The sequence below is a fragment of the Rutilus rutilus genome, assembly GCF_951802725.1.
Source record: "Rutilus rutilus genome assembly, chromosome: 25".
Lineage (NCBI taxonomy): Eukaryota > Metazoa > Chordata > Actinopteri > Cypriniformes > Leuciscidae > Rutilus > Rutilus rutilus.
The window spans coordinates 20,500,395-20,513,111 of NC_140229.1; the positions used below are offsets into that span (position 1 = coordinate 20,500,395).

Genomic DNA, 12,717 nt, shown 5'->3' on the forward strand with positions numbered 1-12,717 from the left:
AAAGCCCAAAATTGACAATCAGAGACAATCTTCTCCATAGAGTTACCAAAGACCAAGATGGAAAAGAAAGATGGCAAATGGTTTTACCTGAGAAGTTCCATCTTCAGGTAATGAAATCCTTGCATGATGATGCAGGTCATTTGGGGGTGGAGCGGACAGTTGAACTGCTAAGAGATAGGTTGTACTGGCCTAAAATGAACCAGGACATTGAGCGGTATGTAAAGACTTGTGGAAGGTGTGTGGCCAGGAAAACTTTACCACAGAGGTTTGAATAGGTGCTGAATCGCATCACTAGCAGTGGGCCTTTAGACCTTGTTTGTATGGATTTCCTCTCCATAGAACCTGATTCAAAAGGAATTGCAAATGTCCTGGTCATACACGTTTTACATTTTACACGTTATGCTCAAGCCTTCCCAACTAAGGACCAAAGAGCTGTGACCGTGGCCAAGGTTTTGTGCGAGAAATTTTTTTGTGCACTATGGGTTGCCTGCACGAATACATTCTGATCAAGGCCGAGACTTTGAGAGCCGTCTCATTAAAGAGCTTCTGGAGATGTTGGGGATCCGAAACTCCCGTACCTCACCTTACCATCCGCAGGGTGACCCTCAACCTGAGCGATTCAATCGCACCCTTCTTTCAATGTTGGGTACCCTTGATCCTGCAAAGAAAGCAAAATGGAGCCAACATATTAGCCAGCTGGTACATGCTTATAATTGTACCAAGAACGAAGCGACTGGTTACTCGCCGTACTATCTCTTGTTTGGACAGGAGGCTCACCTACCTGTGGATCTTTGCTTTAGTACTTCACCTGATGGAGATAATGAAGTAACATATCAGCAGTATGTGGAAAAAATGAGACATGAACTTCAAGAAGCTTACCAATTAGCAGAGGAGACTTCTTTGAAAAATCATCAAAGGAATAACCAACATTATGACAAGAGAGTGAAACCTCAAATGCTAGAAAAAGGAGATCGTGTTTTCATTCGAAACCTGGTTCAAACAGGAAAGCATAAATTGGAGGACAGGTGGAATTCCGTGACTTACATTGTAGTGGAGAGGTTAAGGAACTTACCTGTATATAAGCTAAGACCGGAGACAGGAACTGGACGAGTGAGGACTCTCCACAGAGATGACCTGTTGCCGATTGGAGACAGTGTGAGAATTCCTGCTCCGAGTGGTGGAGAAGACATAAGACCTCCAGTAACTAGAGCCCAAAGTGTGAAGAAAAAAACAATTAAGAGAAAAAGTAGCTACTACAAATGAGCACAACAGAGTGGAAACGTCTTCTGAGAGCGAGGATGATATTTGCTACCATGTACCAGACCGAGGTGGAATGCAGACCAAGCCACTGCACACATTATTGCCTGAAGTTGCTGGTGAGAAAGTTGTGCACAGTGCTGATGGAAGTAGAACTCTGAAAGACAATGTGTCTGAGAAAATTTTGGAAGAGAATATGAGAGAGAATTCCTATTCAAACCCTGAAATGGAAGTGGAGGAGTTACCAAAAGAGGAAGTTCAGGTCAGCAACATTCCAACAGTGGAGAGAGCCTCTACGGATAGACGTTCAAAGAGAACCGTGAAACCGGTCATGAAGCTCAGCTACGATAATCTCGGCAAGCCTTCAGACAGACCTTTATCTATTGTGTACAAGGGTATGGTCATACATCTTGGGAACTCTCGGGAGAGGAAAAACGTTTGTGGTACCTTCTGGTGTCATCCACTGGCCCAGTGTGCTAAGTGTAACAAAGTAAACTTGGGACATGAGAATTTTAGAGGGGGGAGAGTGTAACCCAGGGATTTTCTCCTCCAAGTTAAACGGGAGTATTTAAGACCCTTTCTAATAATGTTTCTTGGGTACTGGGTTCATATTTCTTTATTATGTGTATATGGGTATCTACCCCTTTAAGAGCATCGTTCTGTGGTAGAGTTTGGTTGTAATTTACATGTGCAAAATGTGGGTTTTATGAACAAGTTAGTGTTTGTCCTTTATTCACTGGTGTATAATTTATTAAGCCCGCCTTATACCTTTGTAATGTGTTGTATGATTGGTTCTTGGGAGTTGTGAGGAAAAGAAAAGAAAAGAAAAAGGAGAATAGGAGGCGAATGGCGGATGGTGTGTGTTTAAAGCGCACCGCTGTATGTGTGAAAGAATCGTGATTAATCCGACCAGGATTGGTTGATTTTATTTATTTTACTAACAAGAAGTGTTGAAATAGTTTATTTAACAGAACTTTGTTTTGGTTTCGCAAGGTTCGCGATCTGTAAGCGGAAAGCTGAGTTATTTTTCAGCTTGTCATATACTTGTTTGAGTTCCAGACGAGTTAGTGCTAGTATTTAGATACTTAGTCACTATTCTGTTGGTAGTTGTGTACTTTTAATATCTACGTGAATAACGGTGATAAGGAGAAGCTTCACGACTGGACATCCAGGTAGCGCCCTGAATCACCGAGAGGTTCAGGGTTCCCCTGGCAACGAGGGATCACGAGGAGGCCAGGACGCGCATATCAGGGACAAACTGAGTGATTCAAGTTTCCTAATGGGCCTTTCACACAGGACGCGGTATGCGTGGTGCTTGCCGCTGGGTTCAGCGTTGCCCTTCAGATACAACGCGATTTGCGCTGCGCTATGACGTAGGCAGAGTTTTAAAAACTTTTAGTGGGAGCTCTATTACGTCTATTGTTCCTCCTTTCGGTCAGCAGCAAACAATGTATCTGTCCCGTTCTAAGAAGCGAGCGATAGACGATGTCCCTATACGACCTCAAACTTGTATCGTACAGCTCAGGAAATTCCGACACACACAGTACTAGCCGTTCATCCATTTTGATTTCCGTGCTTGTTTGGATCCCCCGATTCTATTGGCCGCGCTGGTAATCGTCACAGAGCGTAGCGGGAAAAGTTGAACTATTTTGAACTTTGACCGCGGCGTGCGCGTGAGCACGCCAATGATGCGCACTGCTGCGCTTGCGCTTTGGTCGACGCAGCAACAAAACGTCCTTGCGCAGCACAAGCCATTGAGATGAAAAAATCTGTACTCAACTGCTGTATTCATATTCATCTGTGGGTTGTCATACAATTTTAAAAGTACATTAATCATAGAGATTGTGTATTACTAAAATATCCTAACTGCCCCTCGGTGACATCATTCTAAAATAGACAGTTAATTGTAGTTTAGTGTTTATTTATCATCATTCTAGTTTCATCTTTTCTATTTTTCATTTAAATTCATATTTGGTTTAATAAACACTGTAATTGTTTACTTGAAGTGATTTCATCAAGTTTTACTAATTGGTTTGGTTGAAGATTAAACAGAATATTTCTATTGTGTTAATTCACATTCACATTCACATAAAAAGTCAGGGTTATAACTAGACAGAGGGAATAGTGTATTGTGCTAAAGGCTGTTAAGAGAGTTCTTTTATAATTAGTTGAGAGACTGCAAAATTCGAACCCGAGTACCCGCCCTAAGAGCTCAGGTACGTCATTTCTGAGAGGGAAGGGGGTGCTACACAAATTTGACTGGTTAATGATAAAGAATGATTTTTTCCCCCCTTTTGTATTTATTGCATTGCATGTTGTATGTTCAGGGATGACAGATCGATAAGCAGAAATGCTATTAATGACTGGATGTAACATTTGACATTTTGCGGTAAAAGTGGCTCTCCTATTGACTTTGTCCTATCAGTGTGGCTCTCATGAAAAAAATTGTGAAGACCACTTCACCAGAACAAACCACAGTTAAGAAGACTTGAGTGACATTGATTTTCACTCAACTGTAAGACATAAATGTACATGTATCTTTCTGTTCAGCAGTTTCTCTTGGTTGTTGTGACCAGAGAGATCCCGGCCGTGAATAAAACTTCATTCTTGCAAAGAGCAACTTGGGAGTCGTGTCTGGTACATGCTGCACAGCTACAGAATAGAAGAACTAAAGATGATCCGCTCAGAGGACCACAGCAGAGACAGTGATACTGTAGGAAGACTATAGACCCGCACTAGGGTCAAGCTGTAATAGTGAGAGTTAATAATTAATGTTCCTATGTCGGACCAGCACACACCTGTGAATGATCCTGTGTCGGACCAGCGCACACCTGTGTTGTAGTGGCTTCTTGATGGGATGCCGTCACCATACTTTATACCATATTTTATAGTAAGTATTCGGGAAGGGAAATTATTACCTTGAGATACTGTAGTATTTTATTATATTAACAACTGAAGTTGGATGAATTGTCCGTGGTGAAGAAGTCAGATTAGTAGGCTGAATTCGTATTAAGAATTTCCATGACAAACCTTTTTGTAAAGTGTAACTATAAATTGTAAATGTCCGTACGATGCCCCAGACAGTGTTACAGGGACACATGAAGGACAGCTGATTGTCCTTGCAATGCTTTGCATCTCTGCAAAATTTAGACAACCCTGACAGTGTCCCCCAAGCGTGTTCGAGAACTTGAAAGTGCCTTGGTGGAAGAGTAGAGTAACATCTCACAAATCTGCTGCAGTCCATGAAGACGAGATGCACTATAGGACTTAAAGCAAGTGGTCCCCCCTGGATATTAGGGGTGGCACGGTTCACAAAACCCACGGTTCGGTTCGTATTACGGTTTTAGGGTCACGGTTTTCGGTTCTGTACGGTTCTTGTTGTTATTTTTTTCTTTTAATCTTTAACACTCCAAAATTTACTTCAGCATATGATATATAGCTTAATTATCTAATTATTAATTGATTTATTTCATAAATGGGGCGTGTTTGCAAAACGCAGCTTCTCATTTCCCATATCGAAGTAATATAGTGAGTGAGCGGTCACCGTGAGGAAACTTTCAGTGGCCCTGGAGGTCCATCCATCTGGAGAGCTAGGTGGGCTGTGTCGGACAGTTCTTTGTCAATTTCTCCTCGTGTCTCGTCATCATAGGCGTAATTTGCGGGTGGGACATGTACCCCAGGGTCGATATTGTCCCCACCACTTTTGAAACATCTCGCGGCACGGATGTACAAATACAAATAAATAAAACATCTCCAGGTAACTAGCAAATTATTTGTTTCGTTCGCTTGTTAAATAAGAAGCAATCTAGCGCTGAAATTAGTTTTTTTAATCAAGTGATCAAAGTGCTCATTGCCGCTGCGATCAGTGGCGCTGATACAGTGTTCTCTTGTGGCTCGCGCACACGCCGCAGTCTTCACTCGGACGCGCGCTTCAATCCGTTGAGGAGACTCTCTATTCGTTCCGGTGAAATCACAAAGCAAAATTCACACAAATCTGTCCCTGCTTGATATACAACCACTGATAAACATAATCGGTTTTGATGAACCTATGACACGCTTGGCAAGAGTTCTGCCACTGGACCATTAAAATAGGCTACATTTGTGAAACAGTCGACCTATGTACTATTTATTCACGTGAAAAAACAACATAGTGGAGTAAATCTCATTAAATGTCTAAGTAAACCCAGTGTACTATTTAACTCGATTGCTGGACATCATAATGTTATTCTACATACATCTGATTTATGATTAAGCATTGTATTAGCACAGGCACGAGGCTACATTGCGCATGCGTCGAAGTCGAACCGTGCGACGCACACGCACCGAAACCGAGACAAGCGAACCGAACGGTTCGGATGTTTTTTCATGTACCGTACCACCCCTACTGGATATCCTTCCTAAGCTCAGTAACAGCCCTGCTTCAACACCTAGGTCTGGTTTTAGATTAAGCCAGGATTAGGCCTTAGTTCAATAAGGACATTTAAGTAGCCTTTATAAACATGCCTTAGAAAAAAATTACTGGTGTGCATCTTTAGACAAAACAATGGCACTGACATATAAGATATATAAGATATGTCAGTGCAAGTTGCTTTAAGTTAAAACAGCTCAAAATGCATTTTAGTCTGGGACTAGGCTAAAGCCTTGTCTGTGAAAGTGGGGCCTAATTATGCAGCGTTCTTGAAGATCTTCAGTAACTGGTTTAGGTGTGTTTGATTAGAGTTGGAGCTGAACTTTGCAGGAAGGTAGATTTCCAGGAACAGGACAGGGAACTCCTACTTGAGGTGATAACAACTCATATACGATAATAAAACTTGTGAACATTACATTTTTTCTGATAATAAACCACTGATTCATACAAACATAAGTAGGTGACTGGAGATGTTTACTGCAGGTCACTAAATGAGAATAGAGAATTGAGTAATGAGATATGTGCACGTTTGTTTGTTTGTCAATGTTCAATTTGTTGATTTGCACCTGTCTTTACCCATAACTCTTGTGCAAAAGAGAGAAAGCTTCTCATATAGGCTAGCGTTGCCTTGGCCAAGGTGTTATTAAATGGCCCTAACATTTAATGAACATAAACACAAATAATATTTATTACACATCAAAGGGTAAAATAAAGCCTGTAAATGAGCAACTTACTGTGTACTGTGTCATGTGCTTCTGTCAATAAATGTTGGCGAGAACAATCAGAGTTACGAAATCTCAGGAGTTCCTTTCGAAAACTTGGATTTATTTATTTGGAAAATGTAGGTTCACCAGAGTTCAGTAAGGAAATGCTCAAGGAAGTTTTGATAAAATTTATCAGACACTTTATTGTACTAGTACCTAATGACGTAGGTGCTTTGATTTTATATTCCCAGACGGAATTCGGCCATTCCCATATTTTATGTCCCAGTTGTGCAAAAATGTGATTCATAAGAAATGCAATTTAACCTCAGTTGCACAAAGTAGTAGTTCATATTTGGTGTAGTGGAAACAAACCGTTTGTGTTTTTTTTATTTTTTTATTTTTTTTATATAGAGTATAAATTACAGTGTAATTCAGCAATATCATATGTGGGCAACAAATCTAGATGTGTACCCCTCAAAATGCACAGCAAGATCTTCCTCTGTAGCACTAATTAGTTGGTGAATGTCTTACTTTTCTTATACAAGAGTGAGGTTGCTATGTGGATGTGAGTATTGAGATAAAGGGCATATGAGGATCCACTAGGTGACGCTTTGCAGTGAAGTTTTCATTTGAATCTTGCGCTTTCCATAAGAAGCAATGGAGTATGGCAAGCCATTTTAGTTTAAAGGTGCCATAGAATGCATTGATACAATATTTTAAAAAATGTCTCTGATATCTACATCGAAGCAATGTGGCTTAGGTACGGGCAAAAAATCTCCAGATACGGTTTTACATGTCCATTTACAACCCTAGGATTTGTCCCTAGAATGAAATGGGCTGTTATTACCTTATTTAGAAGGGTCATGAATAGTAATGTTGAGCTCTGCTCTGATTGGCTGTTTCACAGATTTGTACACAGGAGCTGTGATGTACTGTGATGTACAAAATTCAATTTTCTGAAAAAATAAAAATAAAAGTTAAGGAGAAACAATGTGCAGAGGTGAATAATTATTTACAAACTTAGGCCTACAAATGGCTGAACCAAAGAAACAGAAAAGTTTGAATGTCACATCTTCATCTTCAAGTGGACGATCACTTCTTTGAGTACGACTCATTTTCTGCAACTGAGGGCTTGTGGTTCAGACACTGTAGTGTTTGAAGACTGCTTTATCACAGGATCTGTGAAAGGGAAGAAGAATTTATATAAAATTAACCAATGATTAACATTTTTGTATCCATGTTTGAATGTATAATAATTTGCATAGAAATGCATTACAATTCCATTGACTTCTCAGTTTACCTTTAAAAGCTTTGGCCATATTCTAATCAAGCTGGACATGAGTGTCCATTTTTATCCTCTTGTCTGTCGTCACTATACAGCACTCTGAGTTACATTAAACACAAGATTAGAAGAAGCTCAACACAATTTACAGTGAGCAAAGTTCAATCAAAAAGTCACTGATATAGTTATTTGCAGAAATAAAGCAACCGGTGAATATTAAAGGGTATGTTGTATATTGATAATTGTGGTTTATTTAAACCTTGGGTATTTCCCATGATCGTGTCTATGGTGGTCATGCTAACATGCGCTGTCTTCACCTCTGTTCCAAAGATTTAAGGAAATTAGAAGTTGTGCAAACTATTGTATGCCAGGACAACTAAGACTTGCAGCTTTACTTAAAAAACAATTAAATAAACAGATTTTTACATGAATGACTCAGCACAAATTAGACACCTGAAATGGACACGTTGCTAACATTTTCCTGACTATCAATCACCTTTCAATAGGCCTGATCCAAAAATCTCTATAACAGAGGTGACATGAGATTAAACCATACTTACTACTTATCTCTGCACTCAGATTTCAGTTTTTCTTCAATAGCAGCTGGTCTGAAAAAAAAATATATACAGTATATACACACACACATATAAGGCAGGCAAATTATGATGAATGATGTGTTTTCTTTTTAAGAATGACAGTATGCTGAGTACAATGTACTTGGTGGATAATATAATCAAAACCCTTCACAGACTCAGCCGTTTCAAACGTATGCTCTCTTATAAGCATCGCTTTTAACAATGTAATCTTTGTACTTATTTGTATTTAGAAATATATATTAGAAAGTAATCAAAAAGGCAATAAGGTTGTCAAGCTTGAACAAATATAAACACCAATCAACACACACTACCATAATTGGCTGGTCAGCTCAAGACAAAGTAACTTTATGTTCATAACATGTTTTTTCAAACTTTTCAAAGATCATTTACATCAAAACAATGAAGCCAAATTGTTCAGGAAATCAGAAATAAATACACAGCTTCATTTTGCAAATAAAAATAATGTTCATGTAATGTTGTACATGTTATAATGATAGATGCAGATGCTTTTTGCAGATTTATAGTTATGTTTTATAGTTGTTTTAAGACAGACAAATGTCTCCACATAGATTTTAAACAGATTTATCAAAGACTTTAGACTTACCCAGTGCTGAAGTTGCTTGAAATCAGTGTCAGCATCATGTTACAGCGGTTAACGTCAGTATTCCACGTGTAAGTCATATTAGCAAATGCTGCAGACCTATCCACCTAGGAAAAAATTAAACAGTGAGCGATTTATTTGTGCCAACAGCAACTAAAACCAGTAACTTCTGAGGGCAGAATCTTCAACTGTTCGAGTCTGCTTCGGCTTCGACTTGAAAAGCTTGGCTCTGATTGGTCAAATTGAATGTAGCTGAACTGAAAAAGACTTTACACTTTGTCAAAAATAGGACTGGCACAGACAAGTAACGTTAATGTAATACAAATCTTACCTAGAATCACAATATAATGAGGTTCCAAATGTCACACGCCATGCAAACTTGAAGAAGCTGGGTAAAATTAAAAACAACACTATTAAATAGAATAGAAAATAGAATCTAGATATCTAAATAGAATCTAAATTCTGTCATGATCACTTACCCTTAAGTAGTTCCAAAACATTTAAGACTTTCGTTCATCTTCGAAAGACATATTTTAATGAAACCTGAGAGATTTGCATCCCTCCGATAAACGATTCACCAAATCTGTTCACGTTTCAAAAAGTGAATTGCAAAAAACTCCTAGTCCTCTAAAGAGACACAATTGCTCTATATATTTTTAACAGTTTAAATTAACTTAACATAATTTTTATAAAACTCGTCCTTCGGAGGCGTAAAACCGAGGTCCTGACTCTCTGTGGTCATTAAAAATCACATGCCACTTCTTGTAAAGAGTAGGGGTGTAAGAGTAGGCCCTTGCCAATCATGGCCTCCTAATAATCCCCATCCACTGAATTGGCTCTATCACTCTCTCTCCTCTCCACCTGTAGCTGGTGTGTGTTGAGCGCACTGGTGCCGTTGTTCTGTGGCTGCCGTCCCATCATCCAAGTGGATGCTGCACACTGGTGGTGGTTAAGGAGAGATACCCTGATATGATTGTAAAGCGCTTTGGGTGTACAGCAGTACATATGAAAGCGCTATATAAATGCCTCATTCATTTATATGACAACACAGGCCGGAAATAATATTAACCTCCGTGTAAATAGGTTGTCATACTATTTAGTTATCTATGCTTGTTACTTGGAGCTTGCTAGTTAGCTAAGGTTAACGTTACTGTCCTAGCATCTTGCGTTCGATCTCGACAACTAAGGGTAAATTAGCATTAATGTTGTTAGCTCACTAAGAAACAGAAATGGCTTTTTAAACAGAAATGGCTTTAACAATCAAGAAGTGGATAAAATCACTAACGTTACTCACTGCTTGCGGTAGGGGTTGTAATGGAAATATAGTTGGAATCGCCCCCTTCTTTAGTTTCAAACGCTGAGCGAAGCCTGCTTGATTTTGTCCCAGTTTAGAAAAACTGTCAGTGGTTAAATGGGCAGAGCAAACTAACAACTTTGAATTAAAATGGTGCAGTATCCTGTTATAGATAAACATCAACCATGCCTGTTGACAGTTCTGTTCTGTGGGAAGGGTATGAAAAGTGCTCACATCCCCTGGAACATAACATTTATATCCATGATCTGCCCTTTTCGCTATTGTCCTTGCTTGCTTCTTCACAATACCTGCAGAACTTCTGATGATTCAGCTGTGCAGGTCCACGTTACTGCCTGGTCTAGAACACGGGCTGGTATCAGCAAATTTTGGGGGCGTAAATATTAATGATCCTGACTGCAACGTCACAGTCGGTGTTATGTTGGGATTAACCCGTTTTTCTTATTAGTAATTTCTTACTAGTAACAATTATGATCAGAGAACTCTCTAAATTCAATGTTAATTTTGACAGCAAATTTTTGTGATTTCGTCAGTCTTTTGTCTAAAATGCCATTTAGTTTTAGTCATATTTTAGTCATCTGAATTGTTTTAGTTTTAGTCGACTAAATATCAAAAGATTTTAGTCGACCAAATCTATAGTAGATTTAGTCGACTAAAATCGAATTGGTTTATTTTAATTGTAATGCGTCAACTGAGCATTTCTCTAAAATGTTCATAAAACTCATATACTTTTGGAGAAAACATCTATTAACCTATTACTATGAATGATATTATGGTTTGAACATGCACTACAAACACATATTTAACTGCTGTGACATAAAACATGTTTTAATCTATCTTAAAATTAAATAAAACCACTTCTCTTAAAGGGATAGTTCACTTTGAAATTAATTTTTGATATGTTTTAGCTTACCTCAAGGGCATCCAAGATGTAGGTGTCTTTGTTTCCGCAGTAGTTTCAATTTTGATATTTTTAGGTCAAACCGTTCTTGTCTGTCAGTCATATAATGCAGGTCGATGGTCACTGGCTCAAAACACAAGCACAGAGTCCAAATTAAAACAATTCCCCACGTCCAAATGAAACAATTCCCCATCATAAGTACACATTGATGGCCTAAGACACGAAACGAGCGGTTTGTGTGAGAAAACGAACAGTATTTATATCGTTGTTATCTCTTGAAAACAGCACACGTCCAAATGGTCTGACGGCGCGGGCGGGTATAGATATATACATAGAAGTCGCATTGGCAACGGTTTCGTTCCAATGAACTGCAGTAGCGAAGGCGACATCTAGTGTATACATCTATACCCGCCAGCGGGCGGGTATAGATATATACACTAGATGTCGCTTGGCTACGGTTTCGTTCCAATGAACTGCAGTAGCCAAGGCGACATCTATGTATATATCTATACCCGCCCGCGCCGTCAGATCATTTGGACGTGTGCTGTTTTCAAGAGATAACAACGATATAAATACTGTTCGTTTTCTCACACAAACCGCTCGTTTCGTGTCTTAGGCCATCAATGTGTACTTATGATGGGGAATTGTTTCATTTGGACGATGGGGAATTGTTTTAATTTGGACTCTGTGCTTGTGTTTTGAGCCAGTGACCATAGACCTGCATTATATGACTGACAGACAAGAACGGTTTGACCTAAAAATATCAAAATTGAAACTACTGCGGAAACAAAGACACCTACATCTTGGATGCCCTTGAGGTAAGCTAAAACATATCAAAAATTAATTTCAAAGTGAACTATCCCTTTAAAGAAACCATTAATGATATATGAATGATAACAACTTGTATACAACATTCTTCATTCTTTCAAGCAGACATACTTATTTGTATAAATGAAATATAGATTAATCCTCAGTAAAGCTATTCAAGTTATTCAGTCAAGAAGTCACGGATCTGCCAGGCTCTCACCTCAGCCAATCACAGCGCGATTATCAACAGCGTCTCTTTCCAGCGATTCCTTCCTGTGAGCATTCTCCTGCATCTTCCTCTCCGTTGTTCACCTGCAAGGTACCATACCACCATATTCACAGACCAAGACGAGGTGTGTGCATCTAACCTGCCCTCTGTCCATCCATCCATGATCTTTCATCATTACCATGTTATCCACTGTCTTAAAGTAGGCTATGTTTGAACTGCATACTTACCCACTCTCTCCATTCTGCTCAGTGCTGTTAATAAAGCTCACTATTATCTGCATTTATCTATGTCTGAGTCCACATTCCATAACACAAGAACTTTGAGTGAACTTCTGCTGGTTGCAATTCGCAATCTCACCACTAGATGCCGCTAAACATTACACAGTGCACCTTTAAGTCAAGACATAACCGACTGTATTCATGTGAATACTCGCCGAAAAGGAAATTGACACAATTTTGTGTGTATTTTTCAGGTCAAGTTTTCTGTGTACATTGAAAATCGGACTGAATTGAGCAAAAGACTATAGATTTAGCTTTCTTTCACATCATCACACTTGTTCAGATGTATCCAAGTGTCTGCTCTTCTTTCTGCCAGATGTTTATATTGAACGGTTTATGAGA

The 12,717-nt window shown here is 39.1% G+C and overlaps 1 long non-coding RNA gene across 1 annotated transcript; it reads right to left on the reverse strand.

The window, feature by feature from the left end:
• Positions 1-3,386: 3,386 nt before the first annotated feature.
• On the reverse strand, positions 3,387-9,131 carry LOC311285454. The gene is made up of 4 exons (XR_014626357.1): positions 8,852-9,131; positions 8,212-8,259; positions 7,670-7,753; positions 3,387-7,548 (listed from the first exon to the last, which is right to left on the reverse strand). It is a non-coding gene; the product is annotated as an uncharacterized lncRNA (long non-coding RNA).
• Positions 9,132-12,717: the final 3,586 nt, after the last annotated feature.